The sequence below is a fragment of the Cheilinus undulatus genome, linkage group 1 (genome assembly GCF_018320785.1).
Source record: "Cheilinus undulatus linkage group 1, ASM1832078v1, whole genome shotgun sequence".
In the NCBI taxonomy this organism is placed as follows: Eukaryota; Metazoa; Chordata; class Actinopteri; order Labriformes; family Labridae; genus Cheilinus; species Cheilinus undulatus.
In genome coordinates this window covers 25273865-25301761 of record NC_054865.1, presented here as the reverse complement: position 1 = coordinate 25301761, position 27897 = coordinate 25273865, and the positions used below count along the sequence as shown (strand labels likewise).

Sequence of the window (27897 nt, the reverse complement as noted above, 5' to 3'; positions counted from 1 at the left end):
TTGTATATTACATAACATCTGAGTTATTTTATTTCATGATTTGATAAAAAACAAGCTTTGACTTTGAAAGTACTTCCCTTGATTGTAAAGTCACTGCAGTAAATAAAAACTGCTAAAAGAATGACCATCGGTAAAAATGTTGGAAATGTATAACCCTATAAAGATTCATAAGCTCCTTCATAGTCATAATGTTGTTTATGTCTCATTCTTTGCTGTCAGCAAAGCAGGTGCACATACTTGAGGAATACAGAGAGACCCTATCATCTGCATATTCTTATCTACTTATCAATTAATGAAAATGGGACAGGCTGAATGTTGTCCAGCCAATTGGTGACAGTAGTCTCACAATTTGTCAAATAAGGATCACCTGAGTGCAGTGAATGTGTCACAAGTGATTGTAGTATAAAGACACCTGTGTCTAGACGGTCCAGTCACTGGTTAATCAGCATGCTCAGCTACCATTGCACTATGAACACAAAGAAAACTCCAAACAACTCAGAGAAATCATTTTTTAAAATTATAAGTTGTGGGATGAATACAAAAAGGATGGATAAAAAAATATCGAAGGCACTGAACATCCCCCGGAGTTCACTTTAATACAACATCAAAAGATGGAAGGAATATGGTACATGTGTAAATCTATGTCTGTGCAAGAAGTAAGCAAGTGAGAGGCCACCAAGACACCTGTGACTTATTTGAAGTTACAAGCTTCATTAGCTGAGATGAAAGAGACTCTGCATGCAACAACTGTTGCCAAGGTTCTTCTCCAGTCAAAGCGTTATGGGAGTGCGGCAAAGAGACAACCATTGTTGAAAAAAACTCATGTCAAATATCAAGAAAGTTCTTTGGTCTAATGAAACCAAAATGGTGCTTTTTGGCCATCAGACAAGATGCTGTGTTTGGTGGACACCCCCAATGCCATCCCCCCTGTGAGGCAGCATCATGCTGTGGGGATGCTTCTCAGTAGCTGGCCCTGGAAGGCTTGTAGAGGTAGTGGGTAAAATAAAGGTGGGAAAATATGGGAAAATCCAGGAGGACAATATTTTCCAGTCTGCAAGAGAACTTGGAAGAAGTATTTTCCAGTAAAACAATAACCCGCTAACCTGACTGGTCTGATCTGGGAAAGCTGAGAAAAGGCAGAGGCTTTGAAAAAACTTGGAGTGTGATTGGGTGAACGTTCTATCTGTCACATCTCTACGGGCCAATCAGAGCAACAAAACACGTGACGTAGCAGCTACCGAGCTGCGCGTGCCCAGCTACTGAGGAATAACGCAAAACATGGTGACTATAGACATGTAAGTACTCGACTTTTGTTGTTTTTGAAAAGAAAACAACTCACTGCTGTTCTTTGTTCTTCTTTTAACAAAGAAGTGTCATCAAGTTCTGATAAAACTGGCACTTTAGCAGCATCCACGCTAATCTCTTCCTTCATAACTGTACTAGCTCTTGCCGCTGTTTGTTTACGTCACGACTGCTGTACCTGAAAGTACTGCTCCTCGTCGCTGATTGGTCCTGTCACTTTCTAACCGGGCCCAAACAGTTCAGATGGGAGCTTTGCAAGATGGATTCGCCAGTGAAAAACAAGGAAATGGGCATATCCATCTGCTATGCAAGGTTAATGACCCGCAGCACACAGCAAAAGCTACACAGAAATGGTTTAAAGACAACAAGGTGAGTGTTCTAGAGACGTTGAGTGAATGCCCAAGACCTCAATCCAATAGAGAATCTCTGGCTTGACTTTAAAAGGGCTGATCACACCTGCGACCTGACTGAGGTTGAGCAATTTTGCAAAAAAGAATGAAGTAAGACTGCAGTGTCCAGATGTGCAAGCCTGATTAAGACCTATCCACACAGACTCAGTGCTGTGATTGCAGTCAAAGGTGCATCTACTAAATACTGACTCGAAGGAGGTGAATATTCATGCAGTCACTTATTTTACATTATATTGTTTTAATTTAATTGGCATTACTTTGTAGAAATCTGTTTTTTACTTTGACACTAAATAGGTCTTTTTTGTATGTTTTTTTGTTGTCAAAAGACCAAATTATATTGACCATGACTGATTTACAAAATCAGTGAAAGGGTAAAACATCCAAGAGGGTGAATATTCTTTATAGGCAATGTATCTATTATTGCTGAAATAACAAATATTCTTTACCTCCAAAAGTGTTTTTATTGGAGTTTCTCTCCCAAAATAAAATTTCAATTAAAAGTTTTCATTGACATTTTAATTACATTGCCAAATTTTCACTGAGCTGACCTTAAAAAGCAAATTGCTATTCATTCTGCAGATTTCACACCAGATTTTAACATTAGATAAATATTCTTTCAGGACCAAAGAAAATGTGTTGAAAGTTGTTGATTTTGGGGCATTTTAAACAGATTCACAACAATTAATCAGAACGATGTGATTTCATGTTTTCAATTACTTTAACCTGCAAGGTGCATTTACTGCCTTAACAAATAGTGTTACATTTAGGATTTTAAAATACAGATGATTCTCTCCATGCATGACCACAACAGCTAATCGAACAAAGTGAAGGGTGAAGGAGTGACCCAAACTTAGGTGCTAAGCTAGGCTTTTCAAGTGCTTGTTTTTATTCTCACTGCAGCGCATCAGTAAGCTACAGTTTACCTCTGCTCTGTTTACATCTGCTTCTGTGTAAGATCACATGAGATCACACAAAAAAGCACCTGAGGTGATACGCTGGAGCCTCTGGCACACATGGTATTTTTGATAATATCCTGTAGTGAATGAAAGTAGTCTTTTTATATCCTGTACTATGCTCATGTCAGAGATTAAATGAGGTGACTGCAGGTTAAGCTGCTTCTTATGTTTAAGATAATGTCATAATTTTGCTTAGAAGCAGGTAGACCAAGTGAAAATAATTACATTTGATCAAAATCAAACTCCAATGCTATTTATTGTCTTGTAATATTGACATTATGCCAGAATGTTGCCTAAAGCTTAATTTCTGTTTTTCTAAAACTGAAGTAATGACAGTTGTGACAGGTGGCACCTGCAGAAATCTGGGAAGAGAGATGCATGATGGGACATTGCTGTAGTGGTGACAACTACAACATCTGAGAGTGCATAGCGCCGACCCATGAGGAGGTCTGGCTCGCGTGCAAGTAGCCTAAGATGGCTTCGCCTTCTCTGTGATAAAGCCAGACAGGAGGGAGGAGGGGAGGAATGCAGACAGAGCAAGGGAAACAGCAGGTGAGGACGAAAAGGCCATGGAGGAGTGTGAAACCCCAGAGAGAGAGAGAGAGGAGAGGAGACGGGTGACAGGGGAGCACAATGATGTGATTAGCATCGATTCACAGGGAGAGCAAATTTTCACTCTGCTCTACGACTGTTATCACCAAACAGAGAGGAAGGAAGTGGGCGGCCTGTTCACCTTAAACTTCATCTGGATCAGACATAACAGCGCAGAGCCAGAGATCAAGATCAGAATAAAGAGAAGGCTTTGGATGTGTCTCTGCACATTCTCTTACACAGAAAAAGCTCAAGATGTTAATAGATAAGATACAAAGCAGTGACTGTGTCTACACGTGACCATTTGCACTTTCACTATATTCTTGTAAATCCATTTACTTTTAGTAAGTAAAAAAGAAAAAGGAGTCAAGAAAATAGCTTACAATACCAAACAGCTTATATCCAGATAGCTTAATGCACTACAACATTCCCTCAGAGACACAAAACTCCTAAAAACTTCCCAAAATTTGGGGGGTAAGTTGCATGAATGCAAACATATGAAGCCTTCATTGTGTCTTTACCTAGACCTTTTCCTGCTATCCCCCTAAATGTGTGAAAGCAGCAGGTATAAGTGAAGAAATACAGGCAGAAGGTGTAATGACATTAATATCACACGACCAGTGATATCGTCCTGCAGACAATAAGGCTGCTTCAAATTCTTTTTTGTTTACCAACACGTTCTTTTCCACTGTTTTACTAATACTCTGATAAGTTTAATTTCAAGCATCATTGACATAAAGGCAAAAACAATATAACTAATGATGAGTTTGTTAATATGTATGCCATCTTTCTGCAGTGTCTTTTTTTTGTCATGTCCTGTCCACTAAGACATGAACATCCCCATCCCAACACAGGAATCTTCATGCTATGAGGGACTTACACGAAAGACAAAATAGACATTAATTTTTAGAAATTTTCAGAATTACACATATTAAAACAGCTTCAGCAAATAATAAACATGCCGGTTGAAGAACGTTAAGAAATAAAGCCTTTTCTTCTGAAGAGAATGAAACCTCATAGCTGCATGGACTATATGTGACATCTGCAAATATTCATTTTGTCATTTGACTCTGTATTCCTCTGACTCTTTTAAAGTGCCTGTTAAAGAGCAGACAGAGGAGCAGCAGCCTTTATGATGTGCTCCCTACAAGCCTACTACATAAAAACCTCCTCTGGTTGTCTGTGTGACTTACTGTATGATGGATCCAGGATGTAAATCAAAACTACAGTACGTGTGAATGCCTGCTTCAAAATGAGACTTGATGCTTCTGATGTACTGTTATGATCATCAGCAAAGCAGTCAATCAGTTTGTGCTTTCATTAGTCTTAGGAAGATTTCTTTAAATACAACTGCTGCAAAACCCATTTACAAAAAAGTTGGGACATGATCAGGATTTGTGAATAAATTAGGACAGTGATTCACAAATCCTGATCAATCACTGAATATTCCGTTGAATGCAGCACAAAAACAAGATATTAAATGTTCAAACTGATAAACTTTGTTTTTTGTTTGTTTTACCCCTTTTGCCCTGAGCTATTTAAATCCTGTTGTCTCACTCCCTCCTCCCCTCTCTCTTTCTTCACCTTTCAGAAAACGTGTCCTGAAACAAGCTATTTTCAGATTTACCCCTCATGATGTCATGTGGGGTTAGCATGCACCCAAGTTCAGTTGGCCCTCTCCGCTAGGTAGAAAGTTCCAACCTCCTCTCCTGATCCTCCTCTCAGCTGGCAGCTGAGAGGAGGATCAGGGAAAGACTTTTTCTGATTTTGGGGGCATTGTGGACATGCCAGGGGCACATATTTTTGCTAGACAAGCCTGAAAAAGTTAACCTTGCAAAGCAGATGGATATGCCCATGTCAGTGTTTCTCACTGGCGAATCCATCTTGCAAAACTCCCATCTGAACCATTTGGGCCCAGTTAGAAAGTGACAGGACCAATCAGCATCGGGGGCAGTGCTTTCGGGTGCGGCAGAGTCATGACGTAAGCAGCAACAAGAGACAGGTGCAATAATGGCAGAAGAGATTAGCGTGGATGCTGCTAAAGTGCCAGTTTTATCAGAACTTGACAACACTTCTTCATTAAAAGAAAAGTGTTTTTCCAGATGGATGTGTGAAACACATTTATCAGGTTATGAAAAAGTGATTTTTGCATAATATGTGACCTTTAAGTTAGATCATTTCAGTATGCGGTGGATTATTTCCCTTTGTTTACTTTAGACCTGCAACCGACTGGCAAAATAATGTTCCTCAACATCTAATTGCGAGTATTTTAGAGGTTTTACCATCTGCAGTCCATAACATTATCAAGAGTCAGAAAACCTGGAGAAACCTCTGCATATAAGGGGAAGGCCCAAAACTAACATTGAATGCCCATGACCCTAAATCCCTCAGGCAGCTCCCAATTTCAAACCACATCATTCTGTATAGAAATTCCAGCATAGGTTTGGGAACATGTTAGAGGAAACTATGGTCAGCTGATACGATATGTCACTGTCTCTAAAAATGCAAGTTAAGACTCTACCATGCACAGGGAAAGCCATATATTAATAACATCCAGAAGCACCGCCAAGTTTTCGTAGCCCGAGCTCATCTGATATGTTGGGTTGGGTATTGTTTGTTTTCTTCTAATACTGGGGTTAAATCGATACTTTTTAAAAGGTGCCGGTGCCTAAACAGTGCCCGAATCGATATTTCAAAAGACGCTAGCTGAATAAAGCATTCACAGTATCGTGTATCATATATAATTAGTCAGAAATAAATTAATAATTCAGAAATAAGATGGCAATAAAATATACAAGTAAAGGAAACAAGTGAAACTTCTTCACAGAACATATTTTGTCCCTTTCCTTTGGAGTGGCAGGGATTTTGTTGGGGTGGCAAGGTACACAAATGAAGGTACGGTGGGTGTTAGTGTGACAATATTGTGCTTAATATGAATCATGTAACACACAGCTTAAGTTATGTTTGGGCAAGCATCCGAAATAGTGTTTGGACAAATGTGCTTGAATGGGACTGAAGGCATCACATGGATGCCTCCATGGATCAGATGTCATAAGTATAAATTCATGTCAAGTGTGTACTATGTCTTTGTTTCTGACACTGACCCAGCTCAGCTGTGAATTAAACCCTGAGAGATCTCCAGCCAGTCTTGTGTCTGTGACATTTCTGAATCTTCGTCTTGTGTCAATACAACATTAATTTCCCCATAACAGTGGGTATCAGATGTGTTGGTACCCACTTTTCGATACACCCCTACTGAGATGGAGTGATGTTAAGAGGGAAAATGTGCTGTTGTCTGATGAGTCCACATTTCAAATTGATTTTGAAAATAATGGCTGTCAAGTCCTCCACGCTAAAGTGGAAACGGACCATCCAGATTGTTATAAGTTCAAAAGCCAGCATTTGTGAAGGTGTGGGGGCGTATTAGTGGCCAAATATACCGTGTGTTTAAAAGGATTTGCTGATCACTGGATTCTGTGTTTATTAACATTTTACTAAATGTCCGCGAGTATGCAGATGCACACAAAAGATGGATCTATGAGGATCTCTGATGCAACACATGCAGGAATGTGTGCACAAAAAGCTACAAACAAAACAATCTGAAAATTCCCCTACCTTGCCGTTGCTGTAAATTGTTAATAATCAGTTGCTTACACTGGATTTATGTTGAATTGGCATTATTAACTTAACATAAAGTAACAGATTGATTGATGGATTGATGATTATCTCCTGAACATCCCTTTCAAACAGGCTTTTTGTTCAGGTAGCTCCTTATTCTGTTTCCCTGCATTATGCGTTGCATGCTGTCTGACGTAAAAGAGGGGAAAAGACGGGGTGCAAAAGTGCAGAAGCCTGACAACACCTTAAAAGGCTTTAACTAGTCTGATGAAAATGATACTGTTGAGGATATAGGAAAATCAGAGATTATGACTGATTTCACTCAATAATTTAACACTGAGATTGAGATTCACACGGTTCCTCCCACAGAGGAGCTGCCCGCTATAATTACACTCTTTATTCCCTGAGCTCCGGCACATCCAGCGCAACAGTTTGGGGTTAAGTGCCTTGCTGAAGGGCAACACTGAAAGGATTTTTTGTGTGATAAGAGATCATGTCCCCTTTATGTTTCCTTCTGTCAGATTTTACAGCCAACCGATGATCTTCCAGTAAGAGGCACACTGTAACCTCTAGGCTACAGTTTCCCATGTGCAAATCTCTGTCAATCAATGGAAACGTAACTACCAAGAGATAAAAGCTACGTTGGGTAACAGAGCCGGGCTCCAGAGGTGGGCCGCTCTAACTCAGAGAGACAGTGAGCTGATATAAATGGTGAATAATTGTCTCCTTACAGCTTATTGGCGTGTCGACATTAGTTTGCCTCTCTAGAGAGGGAGGGAGGTCGGACAGAGCGGCTCCTCTGTCTGCTCTCGCCTCCGGCAGCTTGGCTGCTTCAACTGTCTGATCGACTGAGAGAGAGGAGGAGGAAATAAAGGCGAGAAAGAAAAAAGGGAGAGAGAAAGGCAGGAGAGGGAGAGAGCGAGAGGAAAAGGGAGACGGAAAACAGAAGACAAGTACAGAAACAGAAGGAACTAAAAAAGAGGAAAGAGAGGAGAGATAAGAAAAATCGCTGTAGCGGAGCTGGATAGTAGAGACAAGAAGAGTGAAAGAAAAACTAAGATGGAAGAACTGAATGATGAATTAATGTAATCAGGGATTTTAAAAGGAAATCTTAGGAGGAGTATTGATTGTAATAACTAGAGCTGACACCCTCGAATTGGTTGGTCACTTGGTTGGATGATGAGCTCTTATCCAAACAAGATCATGCTGCTCAGTTGGTCACACACCCTTGTGAGAGCGAAACGGCCTGAGCATGCAGCTGACTGACTTGGAGACGCTCAGCAGAAGAGAGAGGAGCAAAGCTTTGCTGTGCAATACAGGTAGAGGAGCACACAAAGTGAATGCAGAATGTGTTATTTTCTGGTTGTTTCACAGCGAGTACACTGTTATTAACTAAGAAAAGACATCGACACAAAGATGCAGGATGTCTGTTGAAGTGGCACTTAGAGTGTCTCTACTGCCCTCCATCTAAGTATCAACTTCCACAGCCTCTTTAATTCACAGGTCAGCAAATACAATAATAAAGTCCCTTTATCATCTCACTTAAATGTACACATCAGTACACATTTTCCTCAGTTAACTTTGTTCAACTTTACTTAAAATTGAAACACTAGTGAGCAACTCTCAAAGTCTAACACAGGGTGTGTGTGCCTCACAAAGATGTCTTGTCTTAATCTGAGTTTGGGAGAAAACTCATCTTTTACATCCAAGCTGCTCAGTGCTGGGGTTTCAATCCACCAGTTTTCAATTTGTGGAAACTAAAACCTACCTGGAAACACTGAACGTAAGAAAAAAACTATATATGAAGAAAGAAAAAGTTTTTACACTAGAAGGTAGTGGAGAAATTGGGGCATGAATAAAAGAAGAGAGTGTTGTTTTGCAGTGGAAACATTTTTAGAAATAAAGGGCTAAGGGCTGTTGCTAGATCTCTTTCAGGAGTTTAGGTCAAGAAAACTCTCAGTTATACTGATAAAACCATCCTTTGAGTTTTTTTAAACTCTTCACTTCTTTCTAGAGTCAATGTTATAGCTAGTTATGGCTGGGCGATTCAGACAAATATCAAAATCAGGATCCATTTAACTTTTTACCTTGATTATGGTTAATCACACTTACCCCCTAGATTTCATGATTAAAGATCAATCTGTGTTATCTCAAGCTCACATGCTGAGGTTTTATCATTTAAAATAAGAACATAAAGTGCTGAAGAGTAACATCAACGCAGCCCAAGCGCAGAGTTTGTCTCTAGAGTGCTTTATTTGTAGCAGCTCATGTGCATGCATCTGTGCCAGCTGTTACCAGCTTTCTGAAAATGTGGCTTAAGCTAGGGACACACTGAAAGATTCTTTGCCAGATTTTACCCAGGATTCCCAGCTGGGCAAAGTCTGCACCAATCTGCAAAGTTGGGGACAGTCAGCAAAAATCTTTTTGTGTGAAGACATGCATCAGCAAGTGCGTGAGGGGAACAGACCCGACCTGACCCCAGTCACAGTCAGTCAAACATGTTTGAAGTCTTCAAGCCAAATCTAGATGCAGTTGGGGAGTGTGAACTGATTACTGACTGACCCAACTGCAAACAAGTGTGGCCAACAACCATTGAAAAAGAGAGGGTGGTAATAATGTCTAAAATATTAGACAGGTAGCAGAAATATCAAAACAACAATTGTTTTTTTTAATTTATTTTTTATTTTTTTACATTTCTGAGCAGATAGTTGCAGACAACAGCAGCAGCAGTAGGGCTGGGTAATTAATCGCTAATTAGATTAAATCGCAATATGGACTGAATTTTCAAATCCTAGTGGGTGCAATATTTTTTTTACCTGAAATTTGTGTCAAAATACCAGTTTAAAACTTTTTTTTTTGCAGCACAGATATTATGCATTACATATCATGCATTCTAGTTGCATATTTTTAGAATCGTGTACAAAAAAATCCTATTTTCCTCATTTTTTATGTTTTCTTGTGAAACATGAGAATTATTTAAAATTATCACTCTCTTTAATACAACATTTCATATTCAATTTGCAAAATGAGTCAAAATCACACAATTAGACATTTTTTTTTCAAACTTGTTCAGCCCTACTTAAAACTTATATTGTGATGGTTTTAGTTTAGACTGAAATATTGTTTGTTTTTTGGAAAATACATGAAATAAGGAACATAAGAAATAACCGCGTATTGAATTGCAATCGCAATATTGGGTAAAAAAAAAATCACAATTCGATTATTTTCCTAAATCGTTCAGGCCTGAGCATCAGTGAGCCAATTGTCGTCCATGTTTGTTTACTTCTTCTTCTTTCTCCTCCTCGTGGTTGACGCCATTATGGTGCTGCACCACAGTCTAGGCAATCAATGGAAAACACTGAGAAAAAACACTTGTGTTTAAGTTTTCCTCCATGGCGCTTCTGTGTAACAGACTGGATGGAGCAGTGTCATGTATACTTCTTCTTTTTGGTTCCTGGTTGGCTACATGCCTTGCAAAACCTGAATGCCTGTCACATGACTACATGGCAGTGTGTTTTTAAGAGGATGTTTCATTAGTAGAGAAAGAATTAAAAGGATAAAAATGAAATAACGACACAGGTTTACATTGGATAGAGGCTCTAAATGTTGGTTTTATCTTTTAATTAATCGCCCAGCACTATAGTTGGTGTTTCAAATTTGTTATGTGTATAGCACCACCTACGGCTTCACCTGTTGAGTCTTTATAATAATATGACAGTTGATGTAAAGACTCATAAATGTGCATCTTCTTTTGCTGATTTTATTAAAAAAAATGTTTAAATATTTCAATAGATTTAAATAGAACCCCCAGATGTCTCTGATAGCCAAAGTTTGTGTAAGATGCATGTTACTGAGACAACGTACCAGCACTATAACATGCACACTGCAGAAATGGACAAGTTGTATTAGCATTAATAAACAATCACTGTAATTTATATGACAAGTGCTGTGGCTTTTTGTTAGACAGTTGTTACTTAAAGGTTTAATTCAACAAGAAACTGAAGGCTGAAGAAGAGATGAGATTGTATCAGTGTTGAGAGACTGATCCAATGATAGGCATAGACTGTTTCTCATTATCATAGAAATTAAAATCAGAATGGCAGGGAATAATGCACTCCTTTTGTCTAAATGGCAGAAAGCAAAAAAAGTGTATCCTCTGACTGAACCTGAAAAGAGAGGAGTGAGGGAATTTCCTTACTTCTCCAATCAAAACTCATCATTTCTTCCAACATTGAGCCAATCTTACTGATTGAACAAAAACCCAAGCATTAGCATGATGTTTGAGAACACTGATTGGCTGATTATAACAGGAGGTAGGTGTGTTAAGAATCAAAGAAATCAGGATTTGGGAGAGGGCCTCAAGATGCACAAAAACTGCCCAGTGGGGAAAAATCAAGAAGAAACTGTCCTTACAGAAAGAGGAAAAAGAACACCAGTTTAACATCTCACTAAAGAAGTCAGATGAAATCCAGCCACTCAGACACCTGAGTTTGAACCTTTTTCTCACACAAGTCATTTCTCAACAGCAAAAACCCTAGACAATCAATGGTCTTAATCAATCTATATGTTTAAGCAGAAGGGGAAGAGTTCAAGATATTAACACTAGCAGTGGCACGTTGTTATGTCCTGCTCTGAGGTACATCAATTTACTTAGAGCTGAAGATGATCATCAGTCATAGAGAGCTGCTATTTTGGCAGCAATCTATACTACTCATCGATCAAAAGTGTTCAGGGAGATGCTGATTGAAATGGTTGTCCATGCATTATTGGAAACTTTCTGAGACATTCAATGCACATTAGTTGTAAGTGAAACATAACTATCGGCAAATGCCCAGCCTGATTAATTGATTCGTCACTGCCTGCCATGTTTGTTTTTGTTGAGGGGACAGGACATCTCTCACTTAAACTAATGATAAAACGGGAGAGCTGGTGTCAGAGCGCACTGACAGCTTGACAGAGTGCCCAGCAGCATGTCTATGTGGGCTGGGGAATGAATGAGTGCATGTTCATGCATGTTTGTGTGTATAACAGGCACCTACGACCATGTGTGTGTATGTAGAGGTGAGAGTGGTTGTGTCATTTCTCACTTATACTGTATGTTACCAGAGGAATCCCATGGAAGGTCATGAATCCTGTCAAACATGAAGTCACACAGAGCATGACTGATACGCATAGTTACTTTATGGGCGCCGCTCATGCATGCTGATGAGCTCTGTCTCAATTCCCCTCATTCACAAAGGGCCATTTAGATACATTGGCCATTCCCCTGTCAGTACGAGTAGAAAGAAAAAAGAAGGAGAGGAAGGGAAAGGAAAGAGATGAGAGTAGAGCAGAGTTGGTCTCTGAAAGAAAAGTCACAGACTTTATTGATCAACTGCAAAAGAGGGAAGCGTTCATCTGACCCAAAAACACTAATCACACACGCACACACAAAAAAAGCAGTATTTCATCAAGCTTTTTCCCTGCAGACAGGATGGAGAGAGATCAAATAGTTGATGTCATGACCCCATCCTTTTCATTTTGGCTCGATTGGAGCTCTAGATATCACATCGGGCCTGGGACATTGATCTAACTTTTCACCCACCCGTTAGACGGCCGTTATAAATGAAATGACTAACCTTCAGTCACCTTTCAATAAAGCTTGGAACACAGTTTCGATCCTTACACACTCAAATAAACACACTCACGCACCATAGAGACCAAAAAGATGTCCAGATTTTCACATTTTGCTGCTTATTTTTTCTATTCATTTACAAGTGGGGAGCCGCTGGAGCATCTAACGTACAATTCTAAGCAAACATATCTTTTTTTCTCCTTTTCATCTTTTTCTTCTTCCAGTCTTGCATTAAACAGCAGCATGAATGCTTGTCATAAGAACATCTTACTTATATATAACTCTATCCAATATATAGATAACCTCAATATCTGACCCAATACTGATATTGGATTGGGCCTGGCCCATCAGACTGACACCAACAATCCAAAGTCCTATGTTTTTGCTGGGACGTGATGGCACCAGATGTAATGCATTGGGTTTGTGCCACAGCATAGCTGAGTGATGTGTGTCAAACAGCTCAGTCTAAGTCCACTCTCTATCATATTTCACCCAGACACTAAAGAGCAGTGGGATCACAACACAATCACCCATCTGTGTCCTTGTGATCAATGTAAAGCACAGTCATGAGGTAATGGTGTTGCTCTCTTCTCTAAGCTTTCAACAGCAACACAAAGTGATCATACTCTGTTGACATGTCTGTTGCTTTAACACGAGCTGCAGCGACTTATAACATGCCAGACTGAATGAAACCACGTCGAACAGAGCAGGCAGGTACACATCTATGAAAGTAGCGATGGATCAGGAGACTGTCAGACTGATTTTGTTATAATGTTGCACCTTTTGGCTCTGGCAAGCTTTCTGCAGTTTTCAATGCCTGCTAATGCCCGCGGCTCAGGCTAGTGGCTGCTGCCGCTTCGTTTTAACGTTGTTAGGATGATGACTATTAAGTGACTTATAAGATCCGTTGAGGACTTCTTTCTACTCTTTGCGATCTTTGCAGGGCAAATTCTATACACACGGTTGTGTTAACCTCCCTGTAAATACTGAATGATGCAACCGTGTTGTTAGCATTTTAGCACAGGGGCTGCTACTTTCTCTTGTTCTTTGGTGCTTTAATAGCAGGTCATGTACTGCGGCACCACCGGCTGTTTTGGAATATGTAGTCTCGTGAGAAAGAAAACAAATGCCAGCACTGCCATGCTGACAAAAATATATATGTTACCGGGGCTTGTCGTAATGATATCAGACCAATAAGAATGATGTAAAAATTTCCTGTAATCGGCCCGATAACTATCAGCCTGATAGTTATCATGCACCCCTAGTAAAATTATGTCAATTTTGGCTTTTTTCTTCGGATTTTTGTTGTTCCTGTGCACAAAAAGGAATAAACACATGTATACCAAATACATTTGTAACTGCAACAATTTCTGGGAGAAATGGTGTATTTTCCGGAAAAATTCCAGGGGTGCCGATACTTTCGTTTATGACTGTATGTGCTCCTGTGTTTGATGTTGTGTGGGACACCCGTAAGATACTGTAGATAATGTAGATGTATGTGTACCTGTGTTTGACAGTGAGTAACTATGTGTTTTCTACCACAATCACTACAAGAAGAGAAAGAGATTGTGCAATCCACAAAAGTGTCAGATGACAGCAGAAGCTAATAAAGGGGGATCATGGGAGAGCAGAGGGGAGATTGGAAGGGCAGGGAGGTGGAGAAACAAACAAAAAAAACTGTAATGGAAAAAAGAGAGGGGGAAAAAGAGCGGCAGCGTTTTTGCAGCACTGCAGGCTGCATATCAAAGTTCTCTGTCAAATATTGTTCACTATAGATTATTGGCAGGCGTAGAACATACAATCCTTGAGGAGAGTAAGGAAAGATGAAAACCAAAGCAAGCTTCTTTTAAAGTCGTGAGATATTTTTCATTTTCCATTTCAAACATCTGTTCCCTTAGAAAAACATCATATAAGTAGGATCAGCTTTTTGGTGCTCTTTGGTCTTAATATACAAAAAAGGTCCAAAAACAAATCAGAGATGTTTAATGGATTAACTAAAGGCACATAGAGGAAAGTCTTAAGTTATTATATCAACAGCATACAGAGGTTATGCAAGGCCAGGGCCATAAAAACAGATCTATTTATTTGTGTATGAAATGACAGTAGCTCTGAGAAAAGCTGACAGAAAGAGGTGAAAAACAAGATAAACAGAAGACAACAAGTCAGGGTTGGGAGATTCGGGGTTGCGTCTGCTGTGAGGACTGAAGTGATGTGAAGTGATCGGGGGTTTGTTGAGCGCGGTCAAACATGGCTCGTTCCCCTCCATGAGTGTGTGTTCGCCGCACTTGAGATTTTCCCAGGATGAAAAGGTAACGAAAGGAGAGAGAGGGAGAGTTCCGACAAAGAGATGAAAACCGCTTAGATCTTTGGCAGAGACGGACAGAGGGGGAGACGAGAAGAGAGCGGGAGAGGGGAGAAGCTGGAGACGAGAAAATAAAAAAGAATGTATGACTGGCATTCACCATTCACAAAGCCTGTCGTATCCTGTATACAGTGTTGGAACTGACAGGCAGAGGAACAGGAAAGAAAATGGAGATGGTTTATTTCACACCCGCTAACAAGCCCTTTTTTGAGGGGGTTCATGAACACAACATACCAGTAGTACTGCAGCTCTGGAGGAGAATCAATTATATTTTGGTATCTGCTAACTTTACTTTCATCTTTATCTGAACTGGGTCTTTGAAGGTTTATAGGGGAAAAAAATTGAGTTATTTTTGTGTATTTACTCAGACATTAATCCACACATATTGCCATGATGGTAACACAGCTTTAATAACAAGGTGGTTGATAAAGAAGAAATATCCAAACACTTTCATAGCACAACACTGAAATTTTAGGCATTTGTGTAACCTAAAAAGATGAATCCAACTGTTTTGTGATGGTCCTTGGACCTCTTCATATGTTGAAAAAATCATTAATGTATCTTGCAAAATTTCTCAACATCCACATGGTTTTTATAAGATCGTTCATTGTCCCCAAAGGATGGATCCCCTTGACTTTGAAAATCAGCTGACTTCTCTGGTTCATCAAACATTTCAAGAAATGAAACATGACAATAAGCACGAATCTATCGACGTTCACAGAAGGTGTATCCTGTTGATTTCTGCAAAAGTTGATTGATCACAAAATTGCCTTTTATTCTTTTAGAGCTATGTTAACTCACCCTTCCCCCTCTGCTTCCCAGAGGAGCAGCAAATGGATAAACAAGGCAAAAGCAACCCTGTCATAGAAAAAATATTCCTGAACAGAGGCGACTTGTGTAAAGCTGCTGTAGGAATTCTACTCATTCTCAAACAGATTCAAAAACACATAAGTGGACACATGTGAAGGAAATCATAATTTCAAAGTGGTGCAGAAAATGAACAAATGGTCCCAGAAAATGTATCAAAATGCAGGGAAATAAATGTTTGATGCTTAAAATATTCAGGGAAAAGACCTCCAGACCTCTCTTCCCTGATAAAGCCAACTATGAAATGGCAGATATTTAAATACTCCATGCACTGACCAACAGGTCATTGCTAACGGCAAAGACAACAAAAATATACAGACTTGACTTTAAAATTTAAGAAATGATATAGGAAATATGTTTTTTTGTTTGTTTATTTCAGTAATTCATAAATTAGTCTCAAAAATTAGAATGAAAAAGAATTGTGATAAAATCAAGATTGTGTTCTGCCCATTTAAAGTTGTGGAAAGATATTTTTTCATACCACACACTCTTAGTTCAAGAGCAACCATGATGCAGACACTGATGAAGATGTAATGCTGTAGAATTAGAGCATGTCATCTTGTGCCATCAGTGGGTCAAACTGCAGTTTAATGCATATTCTGGTGTAGCTACAAAAATCGAATTCCTCTAATACAAATGACATTTTCTTTAGCCTCATCTGTAGTGAATTCTGTTACAGCACTGTAGATGTTAACCTGGTGGTATAACGATCCTTGCTCTTAACTATAAGCACCACTGTGCTTTAGTGCAGTCTCATATGATTAAAAGTCTTGATGCAGGTTAAATGGCCATAAAAACAAATCAAGTATGAGCGCAAGACCAATGTGAGTTTACCTGAGAACATAGTAGAGGCCAAAACTGACTCATCTGAATGTCGAATTAAACCACAGGTTACACATCGTTATGTATTTGTTTTTAAATAAATAAATATTTTAACTGGATACAGGAGTAGTTAAGGTAAGTCGGCCTTTAGTAAAGGTAACAAGGCTGACACGAAGCATCTCATCAGAGTTCAGAGTTTCAAAAGCACTTATTGATAGCTTGATTGAAGTTTAAAGTGCCTTTACACCGTCTTACACCCACACACAGGCAGACATCACATTGAGTAGAGCTTTATGTTGCAGAAAACAACCAAAGGTTCAATCTGCTTTGGAGTAATTAAAGCTACTGCTGGTTATGAAACATGTTCATATTGCTGCCTCTTTATGATTTAAAGCAAACAGAACCATAGTCCACAAGGTTTACTATTTCTACAGAAGTTTTTAATTCCAGGGATGGGTGTCAGACAAGTTAATTAAAAGCATGGTGCAAAAACAGCCTTTAACCTCATTTAACTGTCTGAATGAAGCTAGATTCTTTTGCTTAAAAATAACACTACACTTGCGTGAACAGGATGAAATCTGCAAAAAGTTAAGAGGTATTGCTTTGTCTTCAAGAGCCATCAAAACCTACACAGCAGCAGATGCTTTAAGACAAAAATCACAGTGATAGGAGATATCGGCCAGCCAGAATCAAACCAAATCTTTATATCAGAAATGTTTCAATCTGTGTTGGGTCAATAATATCACTTAAACATGCAATGCCTCCTACAGACTGTGCGTTTTTAGCATTCCAACAAGTTTCTGGCATGCTACACTGTGCGACATGAACCTCATATGACATCGAGTTTGATGTGTGCAGATTGAACGGCGACAACTCCCACTAAACCCTGCTGAATCCCAGGCTATGACGATATGCAAGAAATAGACGTCATCAGTGTGCATCATCTACAGCAGTTGTTCTCTACTGGTCCGAAGTTTCCAAAAAATTTTAATAGCGCATGTTTAGTTTATCGAATATGTTGCAGTTTGGAGCATGATTAGACCAAAACACCTGGGATAAAAAAGAAAAGGGACAAAACTGACAAATTTATACCCTCTTTCCCCAGAACTATGTGTCAATTTTTGCCAGTTTTCCAAACAACTTGTGAAAATACTTCATTATCATGGGAAAAGTAGTCATTTATTGCAAGAAGAGAAGATATATAGTAAAACAGGGAAAAATTTCACAGTGAAACAGGGTAAAATGAAAGGTATCGATGCATGTCCAATAAGGACTTCAGGATTTTTGCCACCATTTTTTTTCTTGCCACTTAGTCGTGACTGACTGAAAACTGCTCCGCGACCCACTTTTGGGTCCCAACCCACCAGTTGAGAATCCCTGCTCTACAGTATACGCTGCCAGTGCTGTGGTAAATAATAAATCAAAGCAACAGCAAAGCCATTGTATTTTTAGCATTCATATGCTTAGAAAAACATTTAAAATCAAGATTTTTCTCCTTTTTGAAATCTCACAAACATCTTTGTTTTGGCATTGTCTCCATTCTAACACTAACTTGCTTGTTTGTTAGCATCAGAGTCGCGTTTATCATTACATCCTTTCTTCAGTCACACTGTGAGAATGTCATCCTTAATTTTTGACTGTCAGAATTTTATCCCAGCCTATTTTTGGTCACAAGACCATGCCACGGGACATCTGTCATGTGTGTGTCATCTTTTTTTCTTTTTTTTCAACAATGTGAAAGAAAAATTTAATAGTGATTATTTTTGACTCATATTGCAAACAGGGGTGACTGTGGCTCAGTAGGTAGAGTCAATCGTCCTGCAGTCGGGAGGTTGTGGGTTTCATCCTCAGCTTTTGCGGTCAGTGGGCAAGACACTTTATCCCAATTTGCTGCCACTGCTTTGGTGGTGTTTGAAAGAACACGCTAATGCTGATGGCAAATTCTGCATAGCAACGTCTGCCACCAGTGTATGAATGTAGTGTGAATAGGTTTAACCTGCTGTGTAAAAGCACTTTGAGCAGTCAGACAACTAGAAAGTGCTATACAAGCTCAAGCCCATTTAACATTACCATGTGAATTGTTTCACTAAAACTGGTGAGAACGCAGGCTTGTTTGTCAGAAAGCACCAAGGTTCTGAGAACGGTGTCTGTCTGAAAGCACTAAGTTCTTTCTTTTTTTGCCACCTGTGAGTTTGTTTGCATCTCCACAGGTAAACAGTCATTTTGTGGAAGATATCGCTGGAGAAGTTTGGTGCAGGGGTTCCCAAAGTTACAGTTGGGACCCCCCACAAGACACTAAGGGGCACACTAGGGACTCAGTCCCGAATCCAAGTGCACTTGAGCCCAAATTCCAGTTTGTTTTGGTTAGTGTGAATGCAAACGAACTGCGCCTGGGCCCCGGGCCCACTTGGGGTGGTGGTCTCCGGTGCGATCCAAGTGGACTCTGGCACGGTTCAGATGAGATGTGAATGCAACCGTGCCCAGATACTGGACAGAGCGTCGTATCAGCTTTATGACGTCATGGTAAAAACTAAACTTCTTTCCACAGCGCAGCAGTTTGTTCACGTTTTTCCTCTATAAAGGGCGGAAATCATCAGAATCCAGTCAATAAATGGTCTGTTGTGACTCACCTTACAGATGAACACAAGTTGGAGTCAGTGAGAGGAGGTGCAAAGGCAGTAACAGTCTCCTTTCACCTCAAAAACCACTGTATCTGCGCAGCACGAGCCCATTTAATCCTCTAAGCTGCACGTAGATGTGCAGATACAAAGAGCGACGTTGCTGGCATCTAAAAGTGATTTTAAATCATCCATGGTTGCAAGATGGACTTTTTTCCGGTGTTATTGCCCTACATGGTTTCCACGCTAATTGGTTTCTGTGATCCAGCTGTTGGTATGTTTCCCTAACGGCCTCCGTTGCAGTCGCAGTTTTGACACACGTTCACAAACATATCAACTGAAATTTACAAGTCACATCTCCATCTATTGCAGCTGAAATGTTTGAATGGGTGAGTAGTGCATCATAGTTGCCAACTAAATATTATAAAATTGGAAATAAAGCTTTTGTACACACAAGCAAAGGTGGTCTCAAGAGTTAACATCCGAAAAGTTCAAAGTCCTCTGCGTAGCCCCACGAGCCACGACGATCACAACAAAGGTGCTCACCTGACAGGTGTCTTGTAAATCGCTGTTGATATGTTTGTGAACATGTGTTGAATCTGTGAATGGAGCGGAGGCCATTAGGTGAACATACCAAACAGCTGGATCATGGAAACCAGTTAGCGTGGAAATCACCCTCTCAGCCCCCTGGGCACCTGCACTGGCGGGTCTCCCTCTCTGCTGCATTCGCGCCTTCATCACGTTGTCATCTGTTGCTGCAGTGCGCATCCTCTCAGTGTTCTCATAGCTTTGTAGCTTTGTTTTGAACTCGGCAAAGGATATGGTCTCCTATAACCTCGGCGTTCTTTGCCACATCCTCTCGCAGCTCCGCTTCGTTGTCAGTGTCGGGCTCATTTAAAATAATGTCTTTCAGCCCTTGCAAATGAAGGTGACCCAAGAATTTCGTTCCCCATAGTTCGTAATTCTTTTCATCTCTGTCAAACAGGAGCCGAGACCAGCGGCTCGTGTCTGCAACTCGTCTACTCTTGGTGCTAACAGCGTGCTTATCATCACACACAAACTGTCTCTTTTACTCTGGGCCCATAACCTGTTGGCAGATATAAGCTTTACAGCAGCTTTGCAATGGGAACCCAGATACTTTAACACATAAAGCACCAACGGACGGAGGAAATAACAAAAAAAGAACAAACAGGAAACCAATCTTCGCTCAGGTCATGACCTGAGTGGTTGCCATGGTAGCTTCTTCTTCTCTCGCCCCCTTGTTGAGGTTGTAAACCAGCTACGTGCATACCGCCACCTGCTGTTTCAGACTGAGTACATATGCAAGTGGGCCCGGGCACGGATTGATGTTGGTAATGTGAAAGCAAGCAAGCAAGGGAAAGGGGGAGGGGGAGGAATCGCACCACGGTGACAACTGGGCCTAATGTGAAAGCGCCCTGAGAGGGGGTTGCAAGATGCTTTCTAAAAAATAAAGAATGTTTTTTTTTCTATTACAAGTTATATATTTTTTGCATTATTGTAAAAATGTTTGTGTAAATTGGTTCAATTTAAAACAAACATATATAGGAATAAAGTACTGAAATCAAATACAGTCAGTTCTTGAAAGTCTATTGTGCATGGCTGTGTGCAGCTATGCTTTAACCACCTAGGGGCTCCCCAGTCTCTGGTGCTGTTATTTTGAGCGAATCCCTGGTTAAATGTAAAAGATTTGGAAACATGATTAACTTAAAAGGTTTAAAAACAGTTCCCTACTTTGCTTTATTTAATATGTTTGAAGTGTTATTTTACAATGATAACTTTACAAAATATGTTTTGCTTTTTAAGAAGAATTTTTCTAAAACTAGGTCTTAAAAAAGTGGTCTGGGTCATGTTATTATCATTTTATTATCTTATAATGTGGTTGGAATTACTCTTGAGTACAAGATAGGATGGGACAGATATTGAGATTCACAAGTCCTGCCTCCTGATGAGAAACTTAAGAGTGTAAGTGATGTTGAAGATTTTCGGCTCACACTTCCTACATCATCATTCTCACCAACCTCTGGGTCTCTCAAAGCAACACAAGCATCTGTTAAAAAAGTAAACAAAAAAGAACGGCAGAGAGAAACACACAGAGGACAGTAACAGCTGGTGAAGCTGAGAAATTGCAGCAAAGGCTTTCCTTCTTTTATTGTGTGTTTGTGTGTGGTTTCTTTTTTGTGTTTGCACAGCGTAAGGCAACAAAACCACCTTAGGTGTAACATATGGTTATTCTAGTCGATGAAGCTTTGTGGAGCAGGATGTGGATGATGAGCAGAGACAAGGAAAAAAAAGCTCTGTGCGCTCCCAAGTTTCTGTGATTATACTGTGTTGGAGAGGAGAGACAAAAGAAAGCCACAAGGCAGAAAACAAAACACTCAGATGACAGAAGGAAGTGAAAGAGGAGGAGAAAAGCTCTGTGTTTAAGGAGAAAAAGAGAGACAGATAAGTCAGTGTGGCAGAGAGGTCATGTGCCCCCACATCATCTGTCAGCTTGACCTTCTTTTATTTAACAGTAATGCACCCACTCACTTTATAAATGCACATAAAAACACAGGTGCACAAGTTCTCCGCAAACAGCAGAGAACAGGCGCACGCTTGACTCACACAGGCTGGGCATATAAACAACACAAAGAATTCTTAGGAGTTTTTGTGTGGTTCACTGTGTGTGTCTGTGAGTGTGCATCTCCAAGGAAACTGCAGCAGAACAGCCGACAATGCATAGCGGTCAGTCCAGGTGAAGTGGTAGGAAGGAAGGAGGCACTGAGAAAGGATGTCGATAAAAGAGGAGAGCGAGAAGAAACGCTCGAGTAAAAGGTCACAGCCGGAGTTGGAGCTACAGCGAGAGCAGGTGTGTTAGCGTGCATGGATGAGAGGAGGGAATTACAGCAGAGAGAAGATACAGAAAAGAGGTAAGATATTATGTAGTTGGCATGATTTAATGGTCACACCAAGAAAGACAGCAAGATTGGGAAATAGAAAGACAGGGATGTGCAAAGAAATGCTGAAACAGGCAGAGGCAGATTCATATTCAGACAGAGGAGAGAGAGCACATTGACATGCTTTAGAAGTAAAAAGAATTGTACATAAATCATTTACAGAGGAAAGACTAAGAGCCCACAGATACAGACTAAGTTTTGATACCGCAGAAAGTTCAAGACAGAGAGACAATGGAGCTCTATGCAAGCTGTCAAAGCAGCCACACTTTAAATATCGTGTACTTGTCAAGAAAAAACACTGGATGTATTTGACTGATTCAGAAATAATAATTCATTAATGAACCATGCTTTGGTTCATGCAGGGGAATTTCATCTGCTTGAGGATTTGAAGGGGAAATATAATGAAAAAAAACACTTTTTCAGGCTTTTCTAACAAAAATATGTGTCCCTGGCCTGTCCACAATCCCCTCAAGTACCAGAACCCCCCCCCCCTCCACTTTTCAGAAAATGTGTGCTGAAATAAGCCATTCTTAAATCTTCCCTCATGATGTCATGTGGGGAGTTAGCACCACCCCCGGGTTCGGTTGACCCTCCCCACCCTCCTCTCCTGATCCTTCTCTCAGCTGGCAGCTAGCAGGAGGATCAGGAAAGCCACATCCATTAAGCCATATCCATTTTCTGAGAGGGGTGGAGTTAGACAGCTCAGTAACATTTAAAGCCACAGACACAGAAACAGCTCGTTCTGAGCAGGGCTGAAAGAGAGGGGGTTTTAGACATACGAAAATCTAATACTGGAGTGTTTTTTCAGCAACTAACTTCACAGTCATGTTTTGGGGAACTCTGAGACCAATATAAACTTGTCTTAAAAGGGTAAAATGTGTCCCCTTTAATAAAATTGCACAAATCAAAGATGGTTTTTCAAAGGTTTCTTATGGTTTTGATCCAGACAGCCCTTTTTACACTGAGGTTGCACTCCAGCACTATTATAAAACCCAACTAACCCTTTCACATTGAACCACACAACAATTTAACATTAGTGAACTGATGTGTGATTTAGTGTTATGGAAGCATGAGAGGTACAATGCATCCCAAACAGTGTGTTCCTCACACACTGTTTGAGTTATCTTATTTTAGCAGAAGTATCAGGGAGTGTATGGAGCAAACATGTTCATAGCTGCTACTCCGGCTTTATTTAACATCTACACTTCTTTATATCATCCTGAAAGGGAAACAAGAGCATCTTCAGTTAGAGCACACCTTTAAAGAGTTGTTTAAGCTTGTATAAAACAACAGAGATGCTCTGTAAAGCTGTCACTCTCCCCTCATGCTGCTGTTATTACAGACGTTAAACCTGGAGAGGAGAGAATCACCTTTTTACTGTGTTGCATGTAATTTTACACTTGCACAAACTGGTGACATTTGGCTTATTCTTTGGCTGTTCTTTAGTGTTGATGCCATTGGTTATTCCTTGTGTATGTACTATCACACAACACACATTTAAAGTGGTGATTACAGCTTTGCAGAAATTTGACCAGTACTGATTTACCAACTGCACCTACTGCAACGTGACATCACCTGCAAACAACCTTTGTACCCTACAGGGACAGCAGAGCATCTTACAGCAACAATCTGCTTTTTGGTCCTCTGTGAGCTTTCTTTCTCTGAAGGGATTCATTAGAAGTATGACGAGGGCTAGTCTCAGCATTGAGGTGTGAAGAGATGGGATTTCACACTATCTTTTTAACTTAGAAAATTTTTCTTCAATTCAAGTAGAAGACATAAAATGCAATGTTTGCGAGTCCATTTTGAAAAGTTTTAATCCTAGTTTACTGAATATTACTGCTCACATATAGTTTGTCATGTGCATTTAACGGCACTTCATATCAAATATTCATGCATGTTAATAGTTTCCCATCCCCATATATTCATATTACTATGGTCCAATGGAAATAATGATAATAAAACAGTTTCATAAGTCTGAATTGTCTTTATTTTTGAAAACCTTTTTGGAAGTGTGGGTAAAAAAGACTGAAATCTAAAAGTCAAAATAAAAAGAAAGAAATCTGCTTCTCAGTAACATGTTTGCTTTATAATGAAGAATATTTTTTGTCTGAAACCATTCGTGCTCATTACATGCGAGTCTCCTCGTGTGGTCTGACAGCGGGATACATAACGTTCAGAGATGTCAGCAGTGAGAGTGTAACTGTTAGACATCACACAGTGCGTTTATTTCTGTCTATAATATTTATTGGGTTTTAGGAGTGAACAAAAGCCACACAGTGGTGTTAGTTCTACTGCTGCTGTGTATACCAGTATGGTTACATATGTGTCACTAAAAACTGAATTTGAATTCCTTTTATCTGAATTTGAGTTGCTTGACTTAAATAATTGAAATAAATTCAAAACTGAAAAAAATTCAGTTTGTATAATTCAAACTAAATGTGAAACACATTGTTTGAAACTGGATTCAAAAGTTTCAAACTGAATGAAAATAAACTTTAAAATGTATTTTCTTTTCTCAATTAAAATTGAAATCCTTACGCTCAGTTCTCTTTACGGATTCAAACTCCCAAATTTAAACTAATCCATTAGGCATTTCTGGCAACTCATAATCCACTGTAGGGCATTTTTATCATTTATCAGTCATAGAACGTATAAAAGGTTTTTAAGGACATTAATGATAATTTGATCGCACAGAGGTGTCACAAAATCTTGTAACATATATGATACAATTGGGTTTCAAGATTGAAAACACCATTATTTCCTACCTCACAACTTTGTAGTGTTTTTATTTAGACATTTATTCTATCGAGTGTTCATGAAACTCAAACTATGTATGGATGAGTTGAAGCCTTCATCTCAGAAAGTCATTTACACGTTTAGACGTGGTGATGTGACTTTTTCCCTCCCTGCCAAGCTGATACCTTCTTATCATTCACAGTAAAAGAAGACTGTTAAGGTGTGGAGGAGACTAACATCTGGTGCATTTGCAAAAAAAAAGCAGTGATAATTACAACTGCTGAGGGTGTGTGCGCAGGAGAGGAGAACTGGGAAAAAAAGACAGCATGAAGTTTGTTAACAACTGCTTTGTGGAGCGGTAAATCCATCTTATCTGAAGAGATCTACATTTATATGTTGACTATGACTATCATGGATCCCTAAAGTCAAACAGTTGATAAAAGACAGCTGTATAACCCTCTATAATGATCCCATCTGAATTATATCTACGGCATACAATACTACCCAGAGTTTGTTAAAGAAGAGAAACAGAACGCTGAAGAGAGGAAAGGTTGAAATCAAAAAACTGCGAGGAAGAGACAATCACAATGATAGAAAAGTGAGGATTTTCATTTACTGTGCTTTGAAAAGTCTTCACACACTGATGCTCACATTACATCCTATTCCTATGCTCATACGGTGTGCTGTAATCGACTAAAACACTATATTTTCAGCATAGAGTAAAAGTATGAATTACTGGAAAGTGAAATCTCAAAAACTGTGTGTATCTGTGTGTGTGTGTGCTGTGTGTAACACCCCATACCATCAGCTGTGATGGATTATGAGCTATAGGCCTGCCCTGGATGAGCCCTTAGATGAAATTGGAGCAGTGAGCTGCGCTAAAACCTGACAGGGACATCTGGCCGAGGGTAACCTTCATGTGCCTCTTCGGCTTCAGAGCCAAAGATGGGTCAGTGAAAAAAACAGCGAGGTCTGCAGGGCTAATCTGGAGTAGAAACTTTTTACTCAAAATTTTAACTTTGTTGAGAAAGAGGTGCACTAAATTTTAAAGAGTATTTCCCAGCATGCATTAGGTGAGAGGGAGTTTATACGTTTGACAGATCATCAGTCAGCCAGAGTTCTACAATAAAGTGCTAACACTAGTAGACAGTAGGGGTGTGACGAGATCTCGTGCCACGAGATCTCACAAGATCAAAACGCCACAAGATTTCTCGTCACGGAAAAATCAATCTTGCAAGATCAATATTGCGCAGACACTTGGAGCAGCAGCTCCCCTTACAGAAAATAGTACCAAACTGGAAGTTATGAAAGATCCGAAACATGCCCTGGACACTTTAAAACAGTTGGTGGAAGAGCAAATGAGGAAATGGAGCTGATCCGGTATCTATTAAGATGACCGCTCCAACCACCCCCTCGCGTGTGCTACTTGGGCGGCACATGATCCACCTATGGATCATCATAACGGTGTGAATTGATGAAATGCTGCTGGTGAAAGCCTGTGCAGTCTCCATGAGGAGAATACAGCATTTATTTAGTTTGTGTATGCGCGCAGATTCGCTCATAGTGCCGCTATTTGTGACTTTGTAACTTTGACTCGCGGCTTTGTCATGTCTCCTTCTCGTCTCACCGTCTGTCAGTCACACATCCACCAGCTGTTGGCTGTGCGTATGATCAGTCAAAAGCTTAACATGTGTAGCGCAACGGGTCTGCATACTGCAGCAGTAGCAAAACAAACTCTGTTTGAGCGCCATAGAGTCTTCTGTTAGCTCCAAAAAGCAAAGTTAAAGCTTAAGTTAAACGCGCCCTGTTTGTTGTATGACAGCAGACAGAGACACACACTCACCAGCGCACACACATTAACACACACACTCATCTGTACATTGTGTCCAACAATGTTAAAGCTCATATGAGAAAAAAGACCATAAAAATGAAAAAATAATCTATTTCTTTAAATTACATTGTGTTATTGACGTAAAGATTTATTTTGAGTGTTTAAAATATGGATGTCCTTAAAGAGGATGAAATATAGTTTGATTTTACTGATGCAGCTCTTTATATTTCTGTTGTAAACAGTGCTTAAAGTACTTTTAAAATAATCCAAATGCTTTTATTATATACAATTGAGTATATTAAAAATATTTTTTGTAATTGTAGCGATGGGTGCATAGTGTAGTAAATTAAAGATTTTGTAGACTGTTAAAATGAAAGGTTTGATTTGAAGAGCATTAAAATGTACAGTTTGAGTCAAAGTTAGACAAAACATACTCTTTGGAAGCATTAATAGCCTATTCAGTATTTAATTCAAACATTTTTGAATAGACCTGAATTTGTTAAAATTATGACTTTCAGTTGTATAAAGGAAATATCATCCACCCACGTATTTTTTTTCCAAAATTTAAAAAAAAAGTGTAAAATCTTGTCTCGTCTCATGTCTCGTGGGCCCAAATCTTGTCGCGTCTCATCTCATGAGATAAGTGTCTTGTCACACCCCTAGTAGACAGTGATGTTCCTAGGCAAATAATTTCAGATTATATTACTGCAAATTATACATGCATTTAGCCAACTTGTCTACAGTCAGGTACATTCTGTTAACTGTTTTTACTCTGCACTGGTATAAAAACTTCAAACTATAACAGAATGTGGCTAACATTAGCAATTCTAGCACTGCCAGCCATTCATCCTTTTTACAGGTTAATGTCCACATTCCTGTGCTGAATGCTTCGGTGCTTCAGTTATAAGTGAATATAACCTGACACAGCCTCTGGACAACTTTATCCCAATTTTCTTGATCACAATAATGCCAAACTGCACTGTTCCCACAAGATGCTATCAATGCTGTCAGTTTACCATTGTTTACATGTAGTTATAGAGCATGGTGGCAGCAGGGGACTACTGGCAACTACAGTGACTTATAAAAGTATAAGGAATTAGTTCATCCAACTCATAATTCTGGAACTGGTCACCAAGGTATCAGAAATTCACCATTTAGCCAGCACATCCTGAATAGACAGATGCACTTACAACCACTGACCTCCTGATGA

General features: G+C 39.7%; 1 protein-coding gene across 6 annotated transcripts in view; it reads right to left on the bottom strand.

Moving 5' to 3' along the window:
* The window catches only part of LOC121514859 (MAM domain-containing glycosylphosphatidylinositol anchor protein 1), a 412064-nt gene that overhangs the window by 321812 nt on the left and 62355 nt on the right, over nucleotides 1–27897 (bottom strand). The gene's annotated exons all lie outside the window — the stretch shown is intronic.